The sequence below is a fragment of the Caretta caretta genome, chromosome 3 (genome assembly GCF_965140235.1).
Source record: "Caretta caretta isolate rCarCar2 chromosome 3, rCarCar1.hap1, whole genome shotgun sequence".
In the NCBI taxonomy this organism is placed as follows: Eukaryota; Metazoa; Chordata; order Testudines; family Cheloniidae; genus Caretta; species Caretta caretta.
The window spans coordinates 30,353,835-30,374,293 of NC_134208.1; the positions used below are offsets into that span (position 1 = coordinate 30,353,835).

Sequence of the window (20,459 nt, forward strand, 5' to 3'; positions counted from 1 at the left end):
GTACGTATTTATATTTACAAAGAGTGTATGCATTTGTTTTCCTTGACCATTTTATCTCTCTCCTCTTTCTTTTCTTTTATAAATAAACCTTTAGATTGGCAACAGCATAATTATTGGGTAAGATCAGAGTTCTGTATTGACCTGGCTGTGTGGCTGATCTCTTGAGATTAGAAGAACCCTTTGTTTGATTAAATTGGTTTTAAATAACCACTCATCATTAAGTCTAGTGTCTGGGTGGTGAAACAAGGGCTGGGATACCTAAGGAGACTGCATTTCTGACTTCTTGTTAAACCAGTGTGGTGACACAGAAGTTTACTTTTGTTACTGGCTGGTATATCTTATGGACGAATAACCACCAGTTTGTGGGGGGGTCTGCTCCATTTCTCTGGTAGAGCAGGTCAGTGTTTCTTTTTTCAAATGTCAAAACTTTAATAAAAATTTTCTGCAAATTATGGAGTTTGACAAAAATGGATCCATATCGTTACTAAATTTTCATAAAATGTCCTTACATTTCTACTGCTTTCTGAAAAAGGGGGGGAAGGAAAATTTTGTTTTTGAGGAAAATGGTTTTATATTTTTAGTTTTTACCAGCTGTACTCTCTTAACCATTACATGCCTTTCTCTGCTCATCTGCGACATGAATATACTTTTATTGTGAAGCTAAATTAGATATTCTTGTATCTTCCTTTGATCTCCTTATGTGAAACCAACATGAAATGAGTTGGCTGTCTCAGTCACATTTCTGGTGGACTGGGATCAACACCAAAGAGATAACACCTCCACATTTGGTGCTCCCTGATGGCAGTGAAGTCACGGACTGAAACAAGCATGAAAACAGAACAAAACTCTCCCACTCTCAGAGGTGGTCCCTTGACAGGGTTGCTTGTATTCCTGGTGCCCAGGTTGTACCCTTCCTGTGAATTAAAAGAGGACTTCTATCTCTTGGCTGCTCTTCTGCACTAGCACTAAATTCAGTTTTTATAAGGTAATGTACTTTTAGTCAGGGGGCATTGACTGGATTAAGCTCATTGCCATTAGATTATCTATACTGTACTCTGTGAGGAGGACAAAGTACTTCAATCAGCTTGGGATGAAATGGTAATACAAGAAAAGATCCAATGTAGTCTTAACTAACCGCAAGCAAAAATGTAATGAACAAAAAGCAATGGCATTTTCACTTGTTCAAAGATCACATTATTTATGCCATAAATAACAACTGCAAAATTTCAGTGTAAATATAACAAAACTCTTAACTAATTAAATGCCCAAATGGCTAAGGAGTCCACTAGAAAATACTGAGTAATAGATCACAGGATGCCTCAAGGGAAAAGGGAGGACCTCTGGTACACAGTGAGTACAGGGGACAATAAAACGAAGAAGAAGGGAGCTTGGCTTGCTCATGAGATTGGCAATAAAATATCAAGTTTGTCCCCAAAAGGTGGCTGGTTCTAATCCAGCTGAGGTTGGTGTTGATATAAATTGTTACCATCTGGTGTCTTTGTTGGCTTACATAATATGGGTTTAGTGGCCTCAGTGCAGTTCCTAGTGGACAAGTTGATCAGATGTGGTGGGGAGGAGAGAGAGACATTGCTATAGTGGGCAATGTTGTTGATGTCTCAGCAGCAAGGCTAATGACTGAACATGGAAACTTTCCATTTCATCCCTATGGTCCTTCTGTTCCAAGTGAAGACTCTGTTAGAAGGACATTGATGGTTTGAAGTAGTGTGTTTGTATTGCTTGCCCTTGCAATGTAGTGCTAGGTTGAGTCCTATTTATTTAACATCTTAATGATCTGGGAGAGGGACTAATCCACACTGATACTAAATTAGAAAATACCATCAAGGAGAGAAATAATACAAGGAGACAGGTTAGAGATATGGACAGAAAGTTACAAAATAAAGTTCACCTTGGAAAATGCAAACCAACAACTGTGGGGGGGTGTATGTGGACTATTTTGAGATGATTGTACTTAATGGGAGGGCAGAAGCTGAGAAATAACTGGTTATGTTGATTTAACGTTGAAGTGGCTCATACAAAAGCTCTGAGTGCCCTAACAATAAATCACGTTCCAAGAGAGATAGGGGTGGTATCGACAAAATTAGGCTTACATTGGCAAAGTGGGAGCAGTGCAAAAGAGAAGCAAAATTAATTTTGGGCTGCATTGCCCAGAGCAGCGTTATTAGAACCAAAGAAATCAGACATATCTGGGAATTCTTCCATTGGCTTTGGCTGAGGCCCACAGTTCCTCTCTGGGCTTCTGGAATTGTGTTCCGTTCTTAGCAGCACATTTCCAAAAAGACATTTACAGAGAGTGTTTGGAGAAGAGCAATACAATGATTAATGGCTTGAAAACTGATTTCCGAGAAAAGATAGTAAGGGCTTAATAGGTAAATCATTACTCATGCAACAGCAGGTAGGCATGATAACAGATGTGTAAGGAAGCAAATGCCAGTGCTGGAAAGGAATTATCTAGTGTGGTTCATAAAGGTAAAAGTAATAATAATCCGAGGACATTAAGGTAGTGAACACTTATGCTGAATATCTGCATAAATATGCTGACTTGATGCCCAAGAGAAGTGGTAGAAACCCCATGCCTGAGATTAACAATGAGGCTGGACAATGCTCTACAAAATGAGGGAAATATTGTACACTGGCAGTGAGATGGACTTGGTGACATAACAGGTCTCTTCCATTTCTAGATTCTATTATTTTAGTGAATTAAACTTCACACCACTTCAATTAGTGTAGTGTTTGTTACAAATTGGGAAATTTGGGTATACTTCTCCATGTCTCAAGTCAATTTCTTCTCCAGTGGAAATAGTGACAAAGGTATAAATAAAAGGGGATAAAGTAGACCTTGGAAATGGCGGATCTATTTCTATATTAAACAGCGGACATGCAAAAAATTGTATGAAAGGGCACCTACATTCATCCATTCAACAGACAACAAATGTATTTACCTAAATAGGCTTCCAGAATTTGTATTGTATTGCAAACCAAATTACAGATGAGATTGAGTGGCACCCTGTGAGCCTCACAGAAAGCATTGATTGAGCCTCACAGAAAGCAAATGATAGCAACTGAACTGAAAAAAGAAAATTTGCCAGGCATTCTTCCAAAACTCTATTTAAAGTTATCTTAATTTGAACAGCTAAGGCAGCAATCTAAAATGGGAGCAGTTTCATTCCAGTTGCGTTGTAATCTGCACTAACCTGAATCCATTTGAAATTACAGAAAACCTTAGAGCATGAGGATTGGTAGCACAAACTATTATAGGGTAGAACATGGTAAGAATGAAACTAAAGTTACATGAGACAGAGGAGATGATGAGACAGCTGGTAGTGTTGTGTTTACAGGGTTATGAAAGGTAAATTGTGTCTGTATCTCTCTAGCCTCTCATACTTTGTCCATTACCATGGGATCCAAGAATCTCCCTGGGATCTAATCAGGTAGACATGCTAACAGATGGTTGAGTTTCTATCTGTGTGATGGGGTGTATCGATCCCACACTGGGCAAATGGAAACTGACCGATCACTGGGGGCCCAAAAGACCATGTCCCCTCGCCTCTGCTGCACCTGCTCCAGGTGGAGGCAACAGATAAAAGAAGGCAGGTCAGCTCAGTTGGGGCTGGCTGAGAAGAAGGAAGGCTATGTGCTGCAGGATCCTGCAGAAAGAACCACCAACCTCCAGACTGCTGAGGCTGTGGAGCCTGACTATGCTGCTGAGGACCAGCTGACTGTGGAAACTGACAGGGATGCCAAGCCGCTGCCAGCCAAGGAGGTGCTTGAGATGGGCTTTATGGTAGGAAGTGATGCAGGAAATGCATTAGGAGCCAAGGCTTGAAACCTTAATAGGGAGTTTACTGGTTTCATAGGGCCCTGGGTTGGAACCTGGTGGATTAGGGTGGGCCCGGGTTCCCCTACCCCTGTCTCCCACTCGCCACCAGGCTTAGCTCTTTATATAGACTGCTTGTTTGGACCCTTAGGTGAGGCAGAGCAGAGTTCCTGCTTGTAATAGCTTGACTCAGCAGGGAATCTTGATGACTGTGTGACGGGATGTATCAACCCCACACTGGTCAAATGGGGAAGACCCCTGTGGACATGCTGAGCCCCCATGAAAACCTGTTTTACATATCTAAGAAATCCAACCACTTTTACATATGTGAAAAATGAGGAAGGAAAGGGTAGCTTATTGGATAACCCAGTGACTGGGATGCAGGATGTCTAGGCCTCTGCCACAGACTACCTGTGAAACCATGGGCAAATCACTTAATCTCTAACCCTGTTTTAAATCTATAAAATGGGCATCATAATACACCCTTTGGTGTCTTATCTGTAGATTGTAAGCTTTTTCATGTTTAGCAGACCAGCATCAGTCACAAGGGAATTCTCCATTGTCTTCATTTCCCATCCACCTTACTGGGAGGATTCGTCAGAGAGGGTCTTCCCTTCCCTTCACTGGCAGTGTTCAGAGAGGAGGTTTTTATATATTTTTTTCTCTTCTGCAGAAGAAAACTGTTTTGGAGCCTCTAGCTGCACAGTTTACATGATCTATCTATCCAGCTTCTGCTTCTACGCCCATCACCATGATATCTGAACACCTGGTTTGATGCTTTGTTTAGTGATTTACTAGAGCAATTTGGAACTCCCACAGAGTATGTGATTTGGGGTTTTCAGGATATGCTCTGCATGTTTAAACACACTGTCATAAATATAAAGGGAAGGGTCACCACCTTTCTGTATACAGAACTATAAAATCCCTCCTGGCCAGAGGCAAAACCCTTTCACCTGTAAAGGGTTAAGAAGCTAGGATAACCTTGCTGGCATCTGACCAAAATGACCAATGATGAGACAAGATACTTTCAAAGCTGGGGAGGGGGGTGTGGGGAAACAAAGGGCCTGTCTGTCTGTGTGATGTTTTTGCCGGGAACAGAACAGGAATGGAGTATTAGAACTTGTTAGTAAGTAATCTAGCTAGAAATGCGTTAGATTTCCTTTTGTTTAAATGGCTGCTAAATATGCTGTGCTGAATAGAATGTATATTCCTGTTTTTGTGTCTTTTTGTAACTTAAGATTTTGCCTAGAAGGATTCTCTATGTTTTGAATCTGATTACCCTGTAAGGTATTTACCAGCCTGACTTTACAGAGGTGATTCTTTTACTTTTTCTTTAATTAAAATTCTTCTTTTAAGATCCTGATTGCTTTTTCATCGCTCTTAAGATCCAAGGGTTTGGGTCTGTGTTCACCTATGCAAATTGGTGAGGATTTTTATCAAGCCTTCCCCAGGAAAGGGGGTGTAGGGTTTGGGGGGATATTTTGGGGGGAAGACATCTCCAAGTGGGCTCTTTCCTTGTTCTTTGTTTCACACGCTTGGTGGTGGCAGCATAGAGTTCAAGGACAAGGCAAAGTTTGTACCTTGAGGAAGTTTTTAACCTAAGCTAGTAAGAATAAGCTTAGGGGGTCTTTCGTGCAGGTCCCCACATCTGTACCCTAGAGTTCAGAGTGGGGAAGGAACCTTGACACACACCTATCAGGAAAGCTCCAGGTCAGAGAGCGCACATGCAGCTGGACCTGGCATAGAGAATCTCCTCTACCAAAGAGGGAACATAGTCAACTAGATAGCAAATCTTTAAAGTTCTAATTTGGTTTGGTTCAAGGGATGAACAAAAGTTTGGGCAATTTCTTAATCTGGCCAGGCTTACTTATTGGATCCTAATTATCTGACTCAAAGCAGCTAATATTTGAGAATCCAGTGGTAGAAACATTTTGAATTAGTTCAGCTTTATTTAAAAAGTTAACTTCCAGCAAATATCCTATAAATGATGTTTTATATAGGATGACAGATAGTTCAGTACAAAGGGCAGTATATAGAATTGGAAATGGCAAAGCTAATGGCCATTCTAATACAAATTGATTTGCAGGTGAAATGAAGACCAGTGATTCTGAAGAAATAAACTCAGGACAAATCTCAAGAATCTATTAATGAAGAAATGTGGTATGGGAATAATTGAGGAAATCCAGCATGATGGGGTCACCCAAAGAGTGCTTCCTTAATTATGCTGAACAAACATGTTTAATCAGCTGCTGGACGATGTGAGACAGCATTTGACTCACCAAGATAAACATATATAGCCAGCTAAACAATTATCACAACTGCTTCTGTATCCGAGATCCAAACCCACCCTTGATGCTTAACTCCTTGGGTTTTTTAAAATTGGTGGAAGTCTGCCTTTTTTTGTTTGTTTGTTTAGATTTGTGAGTTAAGTTCAAGTGCAATGAAAATGAACACATTTTACAGCTTGCAGAATTCTTTCAACATAAACATGAACTAGCCAAATTATTGTGCATCAATGTTTACATGAGTGGACTGGGACTCAGTAGATCTGGGTTCAATTCCCAAGTCTACCACAGACCTCCTCTGTCCCCTTGGACAACTCACTCAATCTCTGTGCCTGGGATCGCCATATGTAAAATGGGGGTAATGGTACTTTTCTCTCACCCTTTGTCTTGATTTGAACTGGGATTTTCAAAAGAGCTATGGGAGTTGGGCACAAAAATACCATTGACAGTCAATACGTGCAAGCACAGCCCACAGCAATAGGCCTCTCTTCCTACTCCTCTGGACTTCCAAGGGTCACATGGACCCACTTGCAAAATTTGGATCTGGATCCAGAATCCGGTTTTGATCAACCATATAAGAAAACTGTCCATTGTCTCAAATTGTGTGCAGTCTAAATAGAAGTAATATACCTATAAGTAAAAGACACTAGACAACTAGGAGCCTGGGAGAGGAAGGAAGGTCATATCTGATTGATGACCTGCCCGAACAACAGAACCTAGAAATGCGGAAGCAATGGACAAGTGGGAAAATATTGTGTTGTGTGCAGCCTATAGGAGAAGACTGACATAGATAAGCTGCTTTGTCCATAAAATTTCCTGTGGTTTTATATGTGTAAGGAAGTGGAATAGTATGAATTGGGTAACACAAACAAAAGTATTTGAGCATAAGTTTTCATGAGCTACAGCTCACTTCATCGGTTGCATTCAGTGGAAAATGCAGTGCGGAGATTTATATACACAGAGAAAATGAAACAATGGCTTGAATAGAGACTGAGAGTGGATGGGTCATTAAACAAAGTAAAACTATTGCCCCATGTTTATTCCCCTCTCCCCCCCCCCCCCACTGTTCCTCAGACATTCTTGTCAACCGTGGAAATGGCCCACCTTGATTATCACTACAAAAGGTTTTCTCCTCCCCACCCCCACCCCCGCTCTCCTGCTGGTATTAGCTCATCTTAAGTGATCACTCTCCTTACAGTGTGTATGGTAACACCCATTGTTTCATTTTCTCTGTGTATATAAATCTCCCCACTGTATTTTCCACTGAATGCATCTGATGAAGTGAGCTGTAGCTCAAGAAAGCTTATGCTCAAATAAATGGGTTAGTCTCTAAGGTGCCACAAGTACTCCTTTTCTTTTTGCAAATACAGACTAACATGGCTGCTACTCTGAAACAAACAAAAGTATCTCCTATAACACTGCAGAAGTATCTTTTTATTTTTAACTTGAGTGGCAGTGACAAGGATCTGTTCCTATTAGAGATAATATTGACAAACTGTGAAGTTGCACTCTATATGACTTTATAAAAATATGCTAATGAGTGTGAATATAATGTAATTGGAATATGCTTCAGGCAAAAGGTCTCTTGTTAGGTATCATTACAAAGCTTATAACCTACTGAGTGTGGTCATCCTATTTGTATAAATGTATCACTTTTGTGTCTGAAACTAGAAATATGAAATATAACTCTGAGATCCTATTATAGTAATGCAAAGTGTGGGCCATTAATGGTGGTTTGTAATCTTAATGGCTCCCATTAACCAGCACAATTACCTGTAGATGGCTCTGTTTTACAGATTGAAAGAGCCAGAAGAGTACCCAGAAGTCACCTACTACAGGACAGGCCCAACAAAGAAAGTAACAGAACGCCACTAGCCGTCACCTTCAGCCCCCAACTAAAACCTCTCCAGTGCATCATCAAGGATCTACAACCTATCGTGAAGGACAATTCCTCACTCTCACAGATCTTGGGAGACAGGTCAGTCCTTGCTTACAGACAGCCCTAATCTGAAGCAAATACTCACCAGCCACCACACACCACATAACCAAAACACTAACCCACGAACCTATCCTTGCAACAAAGCCCATTGCCTACTCTGTCCACATATCTATTCAGGGGACACCATCATAGGACCTAATCACATCAGCCACACTATCGGAGGCTCGTTCACCTGCACATCTACCAATGTGATATGCCATCATGTGCCAGCAGTGCCCCTCTGCCATGTACATTGGCCAAACCAGACAGTCTCTATGTAAAAGAATAAATGGACCTACAAATCAGACATCAGAAATTATAACATTCAAAAACCAGTCAGAGAACACTTCAATCTCCCTGGTCACTTGATTACAGACCTAAAAGTTGCAATATTACAACAAAAAAATTTCAAAAACAGACTCCAACGAGAGACTGCTGAGTTGGAATTAATTTGAAAACTGGACACCATTAAATTAGGCTTGAATAAAGACTGGGAGTGGATGGGTCATTACACAAATTAAAACTATTTCTTCATGCTTATTTCCCCCACACACACCCCTACTTTTACTCACACCTTCTTGTCAACTGTCGGAAATGGGCCATCCTGATTATCACTACAAAAGGTTTTTTTTCTCCTGCTGATAATAGCTCACCTTAATTGATCACTCTCGTTATAGTGTGTATGGCAACACCCATTTTTTTCATGTTCTCTGTGTGTATATATATCTTCCTACCATATTTTCCACTGCATGCATCTGATGAAGTGCGGTTTAGCCCACGAAAGCTTATGCTCAAATAAATTTGTTAGTCACTAAGGTGCCACAAGTACTCCTTATTCTTTTTGCTGATACAGACTAACATGGCTACCACTCTGTTTTACTTGTAAGTCTTCCTCTGTACCTGTGGGTGGCAAGTGGGTAATGAAGTCTTGTGATCATGTCACCTGAACTGGAATCCATCTTTAACCTGGTGCTTTTCCATTGAGAAGGAGGGTGGGAACCCAGAGGGACAAAGGATTCCCACCTTATGCAAAAGATATATAAGTGGGTGGAACAGAACAAAGGGGGCGGCCATCATGAGAAATCCCCTAGCTACCACCTGAGCTGGAACAAGGGCTGTACCAGATGAAATGATTGTGCCCAGACTAGGAAGGCATCCAGTCTGTGAAAGAAACTTATTGAAACATCTCTGAGGGTGAGATTTTATCTGTATTCAGTTTTATTACTGTACTAGGCTTAGACTTGCGTGTTTTGTTTTATTTTGCTTGGTAATTCACTTTGTTCTGTCTGTTACTACTTGGAACCACTTAAATCCTACTTTCTGTATTTAATAAAATAACTTTTTACTTATTAATTAACTCAGAGTATGTATTAATACGTGGCGGGGGGAAGGCAAACAGCTGTGCATATCTCTCTATCAGTGTTATAGAGGGCGAACAGTTTATGAGTTTACCCTGTATAAGCTTTATACAAGGTAAAACAGATTTGTTTGGGGTTTGGACCCCATTGGGAGTTGGGCATCTGAGTGTTAAAGACAGGAACACTTCTTAAGTTGCTTTCAGTCAAGCCTGCAGATCTGGGGCACATGGTTCAGACTCTGGGTCTGTGTTGGAGTAGACTGACATGTCTGGCTCAGCAAGACAGGGTGCTGGGGTCCCAGGCTGGCAGGGAAAGCAGGGGCAGAAGTAGTCTTGGCATATCAGTTGGCAGCTCCCAGAGGGTTTCTGTGATCCAACCAGTCACACAAACTGTTCCCCCAGCCTCTAGCTTTTGCTATGTCTCCTTCCTCAAAAATGATTAAAGCTACTGTAAGTGCATCTGAGATCTGCATTCTTGGAAACATGAAGGATCATCCATATCCTCTGCAATGTGAACAGATCTTTGTCACTGCTACCTTAGCTGACCAGACCTAACTCTGCAGCATAATAGGAGATATTTTCATAGGAGTTGTCTTCACTGGAGTCATAATTTATAGTAGAACTGAAGATAACTAGAAAATAGTTTTGAAACAAAGCCTTGGCTATGACTGATGCAGCTGGTCCTACAGACTTAATTCAGGTGCTTAGATGGTATGGTTTATCCAGGACACCATTTTCAAATGGGGTTGCTTAAGGTTCGGCACAAAAATCTATACTGGATTACCTGAATATTTACTTAGGCAACTAAATATATGTACCCAAATACTGACTTATGGGTTGGGATTTTTTAAGGAGTTTAAGGAAATTAGGTGCCCATGTCTCACTGAATTTCAATAGGATTGAGGTGCCCAACTCTCAGGCACCAGAATTTTCAAATTCCCATATAGTAACCTAATGTAAGGCACTAAAGTTTTGAAAATTGGACTCTCCAGGTTCAAAGAGAAAAATAAGGCTTCCTTCAGCTAAGTCCCATTAGAAGCTAGTGGCAAATCAGCATCAAATGTAAAAGAATTTTCTGCAGCCCAGAGTCAAAACCATGAAAGCAAGTTAATAGTATGCTTTGTATTTCTAGAGCTATGCACGTAAGTGGACATTAAAATAACGTTATTAAGGTTTCAATTCCAGCACTCAAAAGTTAGAAAATGCCAGAATTAAGGTTACCTGAGTTTTATTAGAAGTCAGTATCTATGCCACGTTTGAAAATGGGACTTCGCCATCACCATAACTTAGGCCCTACAATGCTGAACAAAACAAAATCTAAATGCCTTTAGCAATCTGGGGATTTTGTACATGGAGACATGAAGGCACAAAGATTAGAGATCTTGCCTGAGGTCAGGTAAGAAGTCTGTAGCAGGGTCTGAATAAATTCACTCCCAGTCCTGTGCATCAATCAAAGACCATCCTTCCTGTAGCTTCTGGTGTGGTAATGGTGAAGAACTGAGTTATCACCCACCATATGTTTTCTTTATCTACAATATTCCAAGGGTAACTGCTTTCTATACTGAATTTGTGCTTACATCCCCTAATTTTCTCAGGAGAAAGTGAGCTCGGAGTCCTGAGCGCTTTCCATTTGTTGGAATAACTTTCTAGTGTGTTGCTGCACACTATGAGGAGCAGGTGTCCTGAGAAGGTCGATTGGCAGCACTGCATTAATTTTGGTCTTGTAACAAGACAATTCACATTCTCCGTGGTCCCTCTAAAATGGGGAAAGCATTGCTTCCTCTGCAGTGTGCCAGTGGAATAGACTGCTTCAGGCTATAAGCAGAGCAAAAAAGATGGGTTAATCAGATGAAATATAATTTATTCCATGAGTCACTTCTCACTCGTAAACAGTTTGTTATAAAGTACAGCTAATCATTTATAAATGATTTCCTTGGGTTCTTTTAAAGTCAAAATAATCTGCTGCTAATGAAATATTGTGGAGGGGGAAAGAATAATAAGATTTAGGGTTAGACTGAGCCTATGCACCCCTGCAAAGGAGTAAGAAGCCCCTCCCCCCCACACACACATACACATGCCCTTACATGTAGGACTCAATCTTTGGGTCCTGGGGTCCAGGAGTAAATAGGGCTGAGCAGATGCCTACTCCTTCCCAGAGCAGGTCCATGAGGAGTGTTAGAGGCAGGGCAGACAATGAGTAGCCTTGGGTGGCCAGTGTGGAGTGGGGTAAGAATTTATTACGGGTAGCGGATGGCAATAAAGGCCTATCCCCTTGCACCTGAGAACAAGCAGGATGCAAGAGGGACATTGTGGCTCAGGGATGCTATTCCGCGGATGGCACGGCTTACACCCTAAACCTTGCTTAGGGTTGCACGTAGTCACAGTCTAGCTGTTGGAAATAGAAAAGACTGATTACGTTTTTGCATCATTCCCTTTGCCAATGGAAGAAACTTTATTTACGGTTAGGTATACACAATAGATCCCACACCCCGCTCATGTGTTTGTATGTGTAAAGTATCTAGCACACTCTTGGACACTATATGAATAATAGTAGTAAGTGGACCCCATTTTCCATGTCTACAATACTCACATTTTTATTGTACGCTTGTTACCTAGGGTTTTCAGAACCCAAAAGAGTGGTAACTTAACTGTTTTTCTCCAGGCAGTGTCAGGAATAAATCAGTGGGGGCACTGCTCATCCGTCTGATATATAACTGATATAAACCAGAGTGCTTTCAACTTAAACTACTTTTTAAATTAAATCTTAAGTATGCTCATGCACACACACAATCACAATAGGTTTAGAGCATTTCAAAAATGTATATTTACTGATGGCAGAAACATAGAAGCATGGCCTCTGGAATGGTGGCCAAAGCATGAAGGGACATACGAATGTTTAGCATATCTGTTTAGCAGAATGTTTAACATATTTGCAATGCCGATTACAACACTGTCATGTGAATGCCTGTTCTAACTTTCAGATGACATTGTAAAGAAGCAGGCAGCATTATAGCCTGTAAATGTAAACAAACTTGTTTGTCTTAGCGATTGGCTGTTCAGGAAGTAGGACTGGGTGGACTTGTAGGCTCTAAAGTTTTACATTGTTTTGTTTTGGAGTGCAGTTATGTAACAAAATAATCTACATTTGTAAGTCACACTTTCACTAAAGAGATTGCACTATGGTACTTGTATGAGGTGAATTGAAAAATACCATTCTTTTGGTTTTTTTTACAGTGCAAATATTTGTAATAAAAATAATATAAAGTGAGCATTGTACACTTTGTATTCTGTATTGTAATTGAAATCAATATATTTGAAAATGTTAAAAAACATCAAACATATTTATAATACATTTCAATTGGTATTCTCTTATTGTAGTGTAATTAAAACTGTGATTAAACATGATTAATTTTTTTAACTGAGTTAATTTTTTTGGAGTTAATCACTTGAGTTAACTGCAATTAATTGACAGCCCTACTTCCTACCTCAAAAGGGTCTGTGAGGCTAAATACAAAGACTGTCAGGTGCTACTGTAAAGTCGACCCATTTGAGTGATTTGATAGATAAAATTCTCCCTCAGATTTGGATCTGAGTGGGATATGAGCTGGAGAGTAGGCCATGGAGGGGATGCAGTCTGTGGGGGAATAGGCTACAGGTCATCCAGGGGCATGTCTCTCTTTTTCTCTCTTGTTTTGGACAGAAATTCCATCCTTTGAAAAGTTGCAGTTTAATTTTTAAAGAAGTCCCAACCAGCTCTTCCAGGAGGAGAACCTATTCTTTGCTCATTGTGCCTTGTTTAACACAATGATTTTAATGTTCATCTCTTTTTATAGAAAGAATTGCTTTACTCGGCGTTTTCCATGTGAAATACTGTGAATTGAATTACCATGACAGAGTATTGGATATTTAGTGTGTTTGTGTATGTGTGTGTCTTTGTATATATATATGCTTAGAATTTCTTTAGCACTTAAATATTTTCTCATTTGTTCCAACGACATGAGTTAATTTCCTGATCTAATTTCATTGCATTGAGTAGGAGAAAGAGCACCTCAGTGCTCGGTGACAATGTAAGCAGATGGTTAATTACTGTTATTTACACACTGTCCAAATTACCTTGCCACAAGGGGAGGAGGAGACCTACATTTTATGAATAAGATTAAAACAGTATCAAATTAAAAATTTTATTTTATTATAGTGTCTGTTTCAGAAGTGATTCAGAGGTCTGTTTGTTGCTGAGTAAAATGTGCAGCTATTTTTACCGCTTCCTGTTGTAGAGTCCCAGATACCTCAGTTTACATAAGAATTGTCATTTTATGTCACGTCAATAGTCAGAAGGCTTTTTCATTTTTCTTTAGCAGACGAGAGCTCTAGGCATTGAAAGGTGTGGGTTTGCTGTCATCTTTGACCAGGATTTATCATGGACAATGGTAAAATAAACATGCCCTCGCCTCTCCAAAGCAGTTATTGAGAATTCGCTGTTATGATTTGGTGGGAGTGTACTTAAAGTACAGATGAGCCTGATCTGAATGTACTTTGATCTGGATTCATGAAGGATCCATAGCTCTATAATGAGCCAAACCAAACTGTAGAGCCCAACTTCTCAGAAACTTTGGTCCGCTTCCAAGCCACAATAGGATCCAAGCTTTACAGCTGGGACCCTGTTTAGTATCAAGGCTTTTGCCCAACCCTTTGCTGTGCCCTGAATGTGATGTCCTGAGGAAGTAAATCCAGGCACACTCAGTACAGAGTGAATATATGCCTACCATTTTTGGAATCTGAACAAAATAAATATACAGATAATGATAAAAGACTGACCAAACCCAAATGGATCTTTTAAAGGTAACAAGTACAGGTTATAAATAAAACTTGCATGGAAAGTGCATATATGTTAATGATGATAAAATAACCATTAATTTCTTTTTAACTTGGTATTAGTTGTAAGCTGTCCCATTTAGAAAAAAACATGCTTTCTACTGAGTTTCTTAGTAGTTCTGTCTTGTTTCACTATACACACATTTTAAGAGAGTAAAATATGGCCAGCACAAAGTATGATACACTATTAAATCATTTTTGCCTACAAGCCGAGTGATTCTTCAGGCTGAGAGATATCATCCTGCTATGTTTGAGCATTAGAAATGACATAGTAAAAAGCGTAGCATGCAATTTCTTGCTCATTAATATAAATTATATACTGTAAATGTTTTCTAAGATTCAAAATATAGCCATCTCAATTGTAAATGATGTCTTGGATGGGAATCCTTTTTTTTTATTAAAGGCATGAAAAGTCAATTTATTAGACTCATGAAAGGTGAAAATGATTTTGGAAAATACTTTCCATTTATTGAAATGGAATTTGAATAAATGTAATAAAATTGCATTCCAAATTGAGATTTATGTACATAAAAACCACAATAAATCCTCTGTGATTTATTAGATTTTTCTTAAGAGTTCACAATTCAGTGCAAGGAATTTTGCAGGTATATTTACTTAACTTCATTAAGGTGAACAATCATAACTGCAATGCTTTCTTAGTAAACCAGATAAGGTAGCAGAGTAACCAACATTGTGGTGAGTATATGGAAACTGTTCCAACTCTGTGAATGAAAACCACTATATAAGAGCTAGGTTTTCCATTCCTGACTTCTAGATGTTCTGAAAAATCAATTTGAGTGATATGATATAACTGTCAACTATGTAAGTGTAGAACTCTTTTGTTGAATGAATTAGTTTTTGTTATGTGAAGCAGATATCAAAGCCCTCTATAGAAAATCAACCCTCTCCCACTGTAAAATAAGCCTCACAAATAAGGATTGTGCTTTCGGTGAATATAATAATGTGTAATAAGATGAAATGACAAAAATCTAGATTTTTGCAAATCTTCCTAGTAGTGACTAGAGATGGGACAAGTGTTTGGATCTGGATCAAAATTAGGTTTACACCACAGTCAATCTGGGAAACGCTTGGTGTTTGCACCAAATTAGGGTTATGATTAGAGCCCTACCAAATTCACGGTCCATTTTGGTCAATTTCATGGCCATAGGATTTTAAAAATAATAAATTTCACGATTTTAGATATTTAAATCTGAAATTTCACGGTGTTATAACTATTGGGGTCCTGACCCAAAGGGAGCTGTGTGTGGGGGGGGCATTTCAAGGTTATTGTTGGGGGGTCTCAGTATTGCTACCCTTACTTCTGTGCCACTGTCATGTGAGTTGTTACGACATGTCAACACACGATGGCAAGAATCTTGCATGATCAATTGATTTCAGGAGATTTTCACTTTATGGGCCAAAATCTGACAAGAACTGGGTTTCAATGAACTAAAATCCACAAAAAAATGTCTGACCCAGAACCCAAACCACAGGATTGGGTTCAGATTTAAGGATACAGGCCTCAACCACTCTGAAATTTGGTCCTCCCTTACAGTGGCATCTATAAAACTGTGAAAAAGATTCCTAAAGAGTGGCCATACAGACCTGGGCTTGACAAAGCACTTGAGAATATACCAAAGGGAACAGCCCTGCAATGAGGACAGACTAGTTCACTTCTGGGGCCTGAAAGTCCAATTTTATTACCAATGTAATGGTGACAATTAAAAACCAGTGTACTGAGGTGTAACAATTATGTAATTAGACATGATCTTTTCATTAGATGTCACTAGGTATTGTGCTTAACTGGCTCGTGTTTACGTATGTACCATTGTTCTCTTCTGGATAGGATCAGGGCTGGTAAAGTGTGCATCTCAGATGCTACACTGCTGAAAGCTAACAGACTCCATTTAGCTCCAGTGGTGGGGACCTGTGCATTTCATACAGCAGTATCTGGTTCTGTCCCTATTGTCTAAGTGACCATACTGTGTGGTGTAAGTGACAACCACAAAATCCTGTGTGGCTGCATTTGTTACAATATCTCAAATAATGAGGAGTTATTAGCCTAGAAATACAGTAGATCCTTAGAGTAAAGCTCCTATAGAATGCAAGGTCAAATTCTTAAAAACCTACTGTCTTCTATTAGGTAAATCACTATTCTCTTTATGTATGTTTAGCTTATCCTGGACCCCCTAAAGAACATTATATCAGGGTGTATTGAACTTCAACTACTTCATATCCTCAGCTGGAGAGATGATTGGTTAAATATTGACTGAATGGTAGTTTCTGAAACCATTCAGTACTTTTAAAATGCAGAACATGTAGGATTAGAAATATAGAATGTGTCCCATAAACACATATCTTAAGTATAATTTCCTTAACAAGCTGCCCTGGTTCCACTAGGTTCTGACTAGTTCTTGTCAGATTACTAGGTGTAATTACACCATGGCGAATAAGGACAACTCATGGAATTATAGACCAGTCAGCTTAACTTCAGTACCCAAGAAAGTAACGGAGCAAATAATTAAACAATCAATTTGTAAGCACCTGCAAGATAATAAAGTGACAAGTAACAATTAACATGGATTTGTCAAGGACAAATCATGTCAAACCAACCTAATATCCTTCTTTGACAGAGTAACGAGCCTTGTGGATGGGAGAATGCAGTAGATATGATCTGTTTCTACTTTAGTAAGGCTTTTAATACTGTCTCACATGACCTTCTCATAAACAAACTAGAGAAATATAGCCTAGATGAACCTACTAGAAGGTGGGTGTACAACTGGTTGGAAAAGAGTACTCAGGGTAATTATCAATTGTGTCACAATCAAGCTGGAAGGGCATTTTGAGTAGGGCCCTGCAGGGATCAGTGCTGGGTCCAATTCTATTCACTATCTTCATAAATAGTTTGGATAATAGCACAGAGAGTACATGTTAATGTTAGAGGACAATACTGAGCTGCTAGGGGCTACGAGTGCTCTGGAGGACAGGCTTAGAATTCAAAATGATCGTGGCGAACTGGAGAAATGGTCTGAAATAAATAGGATGAAACTGAATCAGGGCAAATGCCAAGTACTACACTTAGGAAGAAATATTCAATTACACAAATACAAAATGGGAAATGACTACTTCAGAAAAGGATCTGGGGGTTATAGTGGATCACAAGCTAAATATAAGTCAACAATGTAACACTTGCAAAACAAACAAACAAACATCATACTGGATGTATTAGCAGGAGTGTTGTACACAAGGCATGAGAAGTTCTACTCAGCACTAATAAGGCCTCAGCCGTAGTATTGTGTACAATTCTGGGCACACTCTGTGGGAACAATGTGGGGGGAAAATGGAGAAAGTCCAGACGAGCTCAATAAAAAAGATTAAAAGTCTAGAAAACATGACCTACAAGGAAAGATTTTAAAAAATGAGTTTGTTTCGTCTGGAGAAGAAAAGACTGACAGGGGATAAAACAGTCTTCAAATATGAAAAAGATTGTTATAAGAGGAGGGTGATAAATTGTTCTCCTGGACCACCGAAGACAGGACAAGAAGCAATGGGCTTAAATTGCAGCAAGGAAGGTTTAGATTTAGACATCAGGAAAAACTTCCTAACTGTCCAGGTAGTTAAGCAGTGGAGCATATTACCTAGGGAGGTTGTGGAATCTCCATCATTGGAGGATTTTAAGAACAGGTTATACAAACACCTGTCAGGGATGGTCTGGACAATACTTAGCCCTGGTCTACACTACGAGTTTAGGTCGAATTTAGCAGCATTAGATCGATTTAACCCTGCTGTTTGAAACCATTCCTACATGTTATGAAGGTGCTATGTAATGTTAACAGCTTAGTAAAAGAGTCTACCCATTGTTCTCTAAAATGTGTCTTTTTAAATACCACTCTCCCTTTTTTTCTTTCCGCAGCTGCAAATGTCTCAATGCTCCCCCTATCATCTCCGTCCCAGAGGCTAGTGCAGATAAGAAGGTGAAAAAAACCGTACTTGTGATGAAATGTTCTCATGCAGTCCTCCCACACTGAAACAGCCCAGCAGAATGTGTGGAGACAAACAATGGCAGAGTCCAGGAAAGCAGAAAATGAACGCGAGGACAGGAGGGATGAGCAAGAGGAGAGGTGGTGGCAGCGTGATGAGAGGAGGCAGGATGTAATGCTGAGGCTACTGGAGGATCAAACTAATATGTTCTGGTGTCTGGTGGAGCTGCAGGAAAGGCAGCAGAAGCACGGACAACCGCTGCAGCCACTGTGTAACCGCCTGCCCTCCTCCCCAAGTTCCATAGTCTCCTCAACCAGATGCCCAAGAACGCGGGGGGGAGGGGCTCTCTGGGCACGCAACCACTCCACCCCAGAGGACTGCCCAAGCAACAGAAAGCTGGCATTCAATAAGTTTTGAAGTGCTGTGTGGCCTTGTCCTTCCCCCTTCCCCACATCCACCACCCCACCCAGTGCTTCCCTTTTCCCCCACCCCTCCCAGGCTACCTTGGCAGTTACCCCCTTATTTGTGTGATGAATTAATAAAGAATGCATGATTTTGAAAAAACAATGACTTTATTGCCTCTGCAAGCGGTGATTGCAGGTGGGCGGGGGGGTCGCTTGGCTTACAGGGAAGTCGAGTGAACCAAGGGGGCGGGTTTTCATCAAGGAGAAGCAAACAGAACTGTCACACTGTAGCCTGGCCAGTCAGGTTTTCAAAGCTTCTCTGATCCACAGCGCACCTTGCTGTGCTTTTCTAACCGCCCTGGTGTCTGGCTGCGCATATTCAGCAAGTGATTTGCCTCAACCTCTCACACCGCCATAAATGTCTCCCCCTTTCTCTCACAGATATTGTGGAGCACACAGCAAGCAGCAATAACAGTGGGAATATTGGTTTCACTGTGGTCTAACTGAGTCAGTAAACTGCACCAGCGCGCTTTTAAATGTCCAAATTCACACTGTACCACCATTCTGCACTTGCTCAGCCTATAATTGAACTGCTCCTTACTAGTGTCCAGGGTGCCTGTGTACGGCTTCATGAGCCAGGGCATTAAGGGGTAGGCTGGGTCCCCAAGGATAACTATAGGCATTTCAACATCCCCAACGGTTATTTTCTGGTCTGGAAAGTAAGTCCCTTCCTGCAGCTGTTCAAACAGACCAGAGTTCCTGAAGATGCGAGTGTCATGTACCTTTCCTGGCCATCCCACGTTGATGTCAGTGAAACGTCCCTTGTGATCCACCAGTACTTGCAGTGCTAAGTATTACTAGCTAAATCATACATGTGACTGTGGTACACAATGGTTTGCTCTCCTGTGGCCTGTAATACTTGATGTAGCTCTCGTTGTTCTGGTCCTGGTTTGGGTGTGGCTTGATGGTGGTTAGAGGCCTGTGATATACAGGAGGTCAGATAATCAGATGGTCCCTTCTGGCCTTAAGTTCAATAACTCTGTCTTGTTGTACATTCAGGAAATTGTATGTACAAATTAACAATAAAGATAATTATTATTACAGTAGTGCCTAAAGGTGCCAACTAAAATCAGAGCCCCATTGTCCTAGGCATTGTATAAACACATAGTAAGAAAGAGTCCCTTAAAATGCTTATAATCTAAATAGACAAGACAGGCAAAGGTAGGAGGGAGACCAAAGGCACAAAGTGAAGGGATTTGGTTTTATCTCAGGAATTGATACGGTTTCTTGTTAGCATCAGTGATTTTTATGCAGGCAAACCTCTAAAATTAAAATGAAAAAATAGGGCTACAAGTGAGTCAATCAAAGGTATCCTGCCACTGCACACAACAGTGTCCCTGAAGATACGCCCTTGGGGCTGTTGAGGGCAACGGGCAATGCATCATACTGACCGTGAGGTATTGATGGCAAATGGGCATAGATTACGTAAAATCCAGTGAGGGCCTGTGCTGCTATCTCCAGCGAGTGCAATCTGGCAACAGCAGCAGTGATCATATCGCTGCTACAGAAAGTAGCAGCAAAAAGCATCCTCTCACACAGTGAACCAACCCTTCGTCTGGCAATGTGCCCTGTAATTGCAGGATTTTTTGTTTACTGACTATAGCTCCCAACACTGGGTGCTTACACTTCACTGACTTTTGGATCAACTGCCAGAATTTGACCCATAATTATTAGTTCTCTGAAGCAT

At 40.4% G+C, this 20,459-nt stretch overlaps 1 long non-coding RNA gene across 3 annotated transcripts in view; it reads left to right on the forward strand.

The window, feature by feature from the left end:
- The window catches only part of LOC125634578 (uncharacterized), a 275,616-nt gene extending 256,770 nt beyond the window's left edge, over positions 1 to 18,846 (forward strand). For all 3 annotated transcript variants that reach the window (XR_012667554.1, XR_012667555.1, XR_007355964.2), the window contains 2 exons: positions 7,917 to 8,098; positions 18,241 to 18,846. This is a non-coding gene — a long non-coding RNA (uncharacterized LOC125634578). The remainder of the gene's footprint in view (positions 1 to 7,916; positions 8,099 to 18,240) is intronic.
- The last annotated feature ends 1,613 nt before the right edge of the window (positions 18,847 to 20,459 follow it).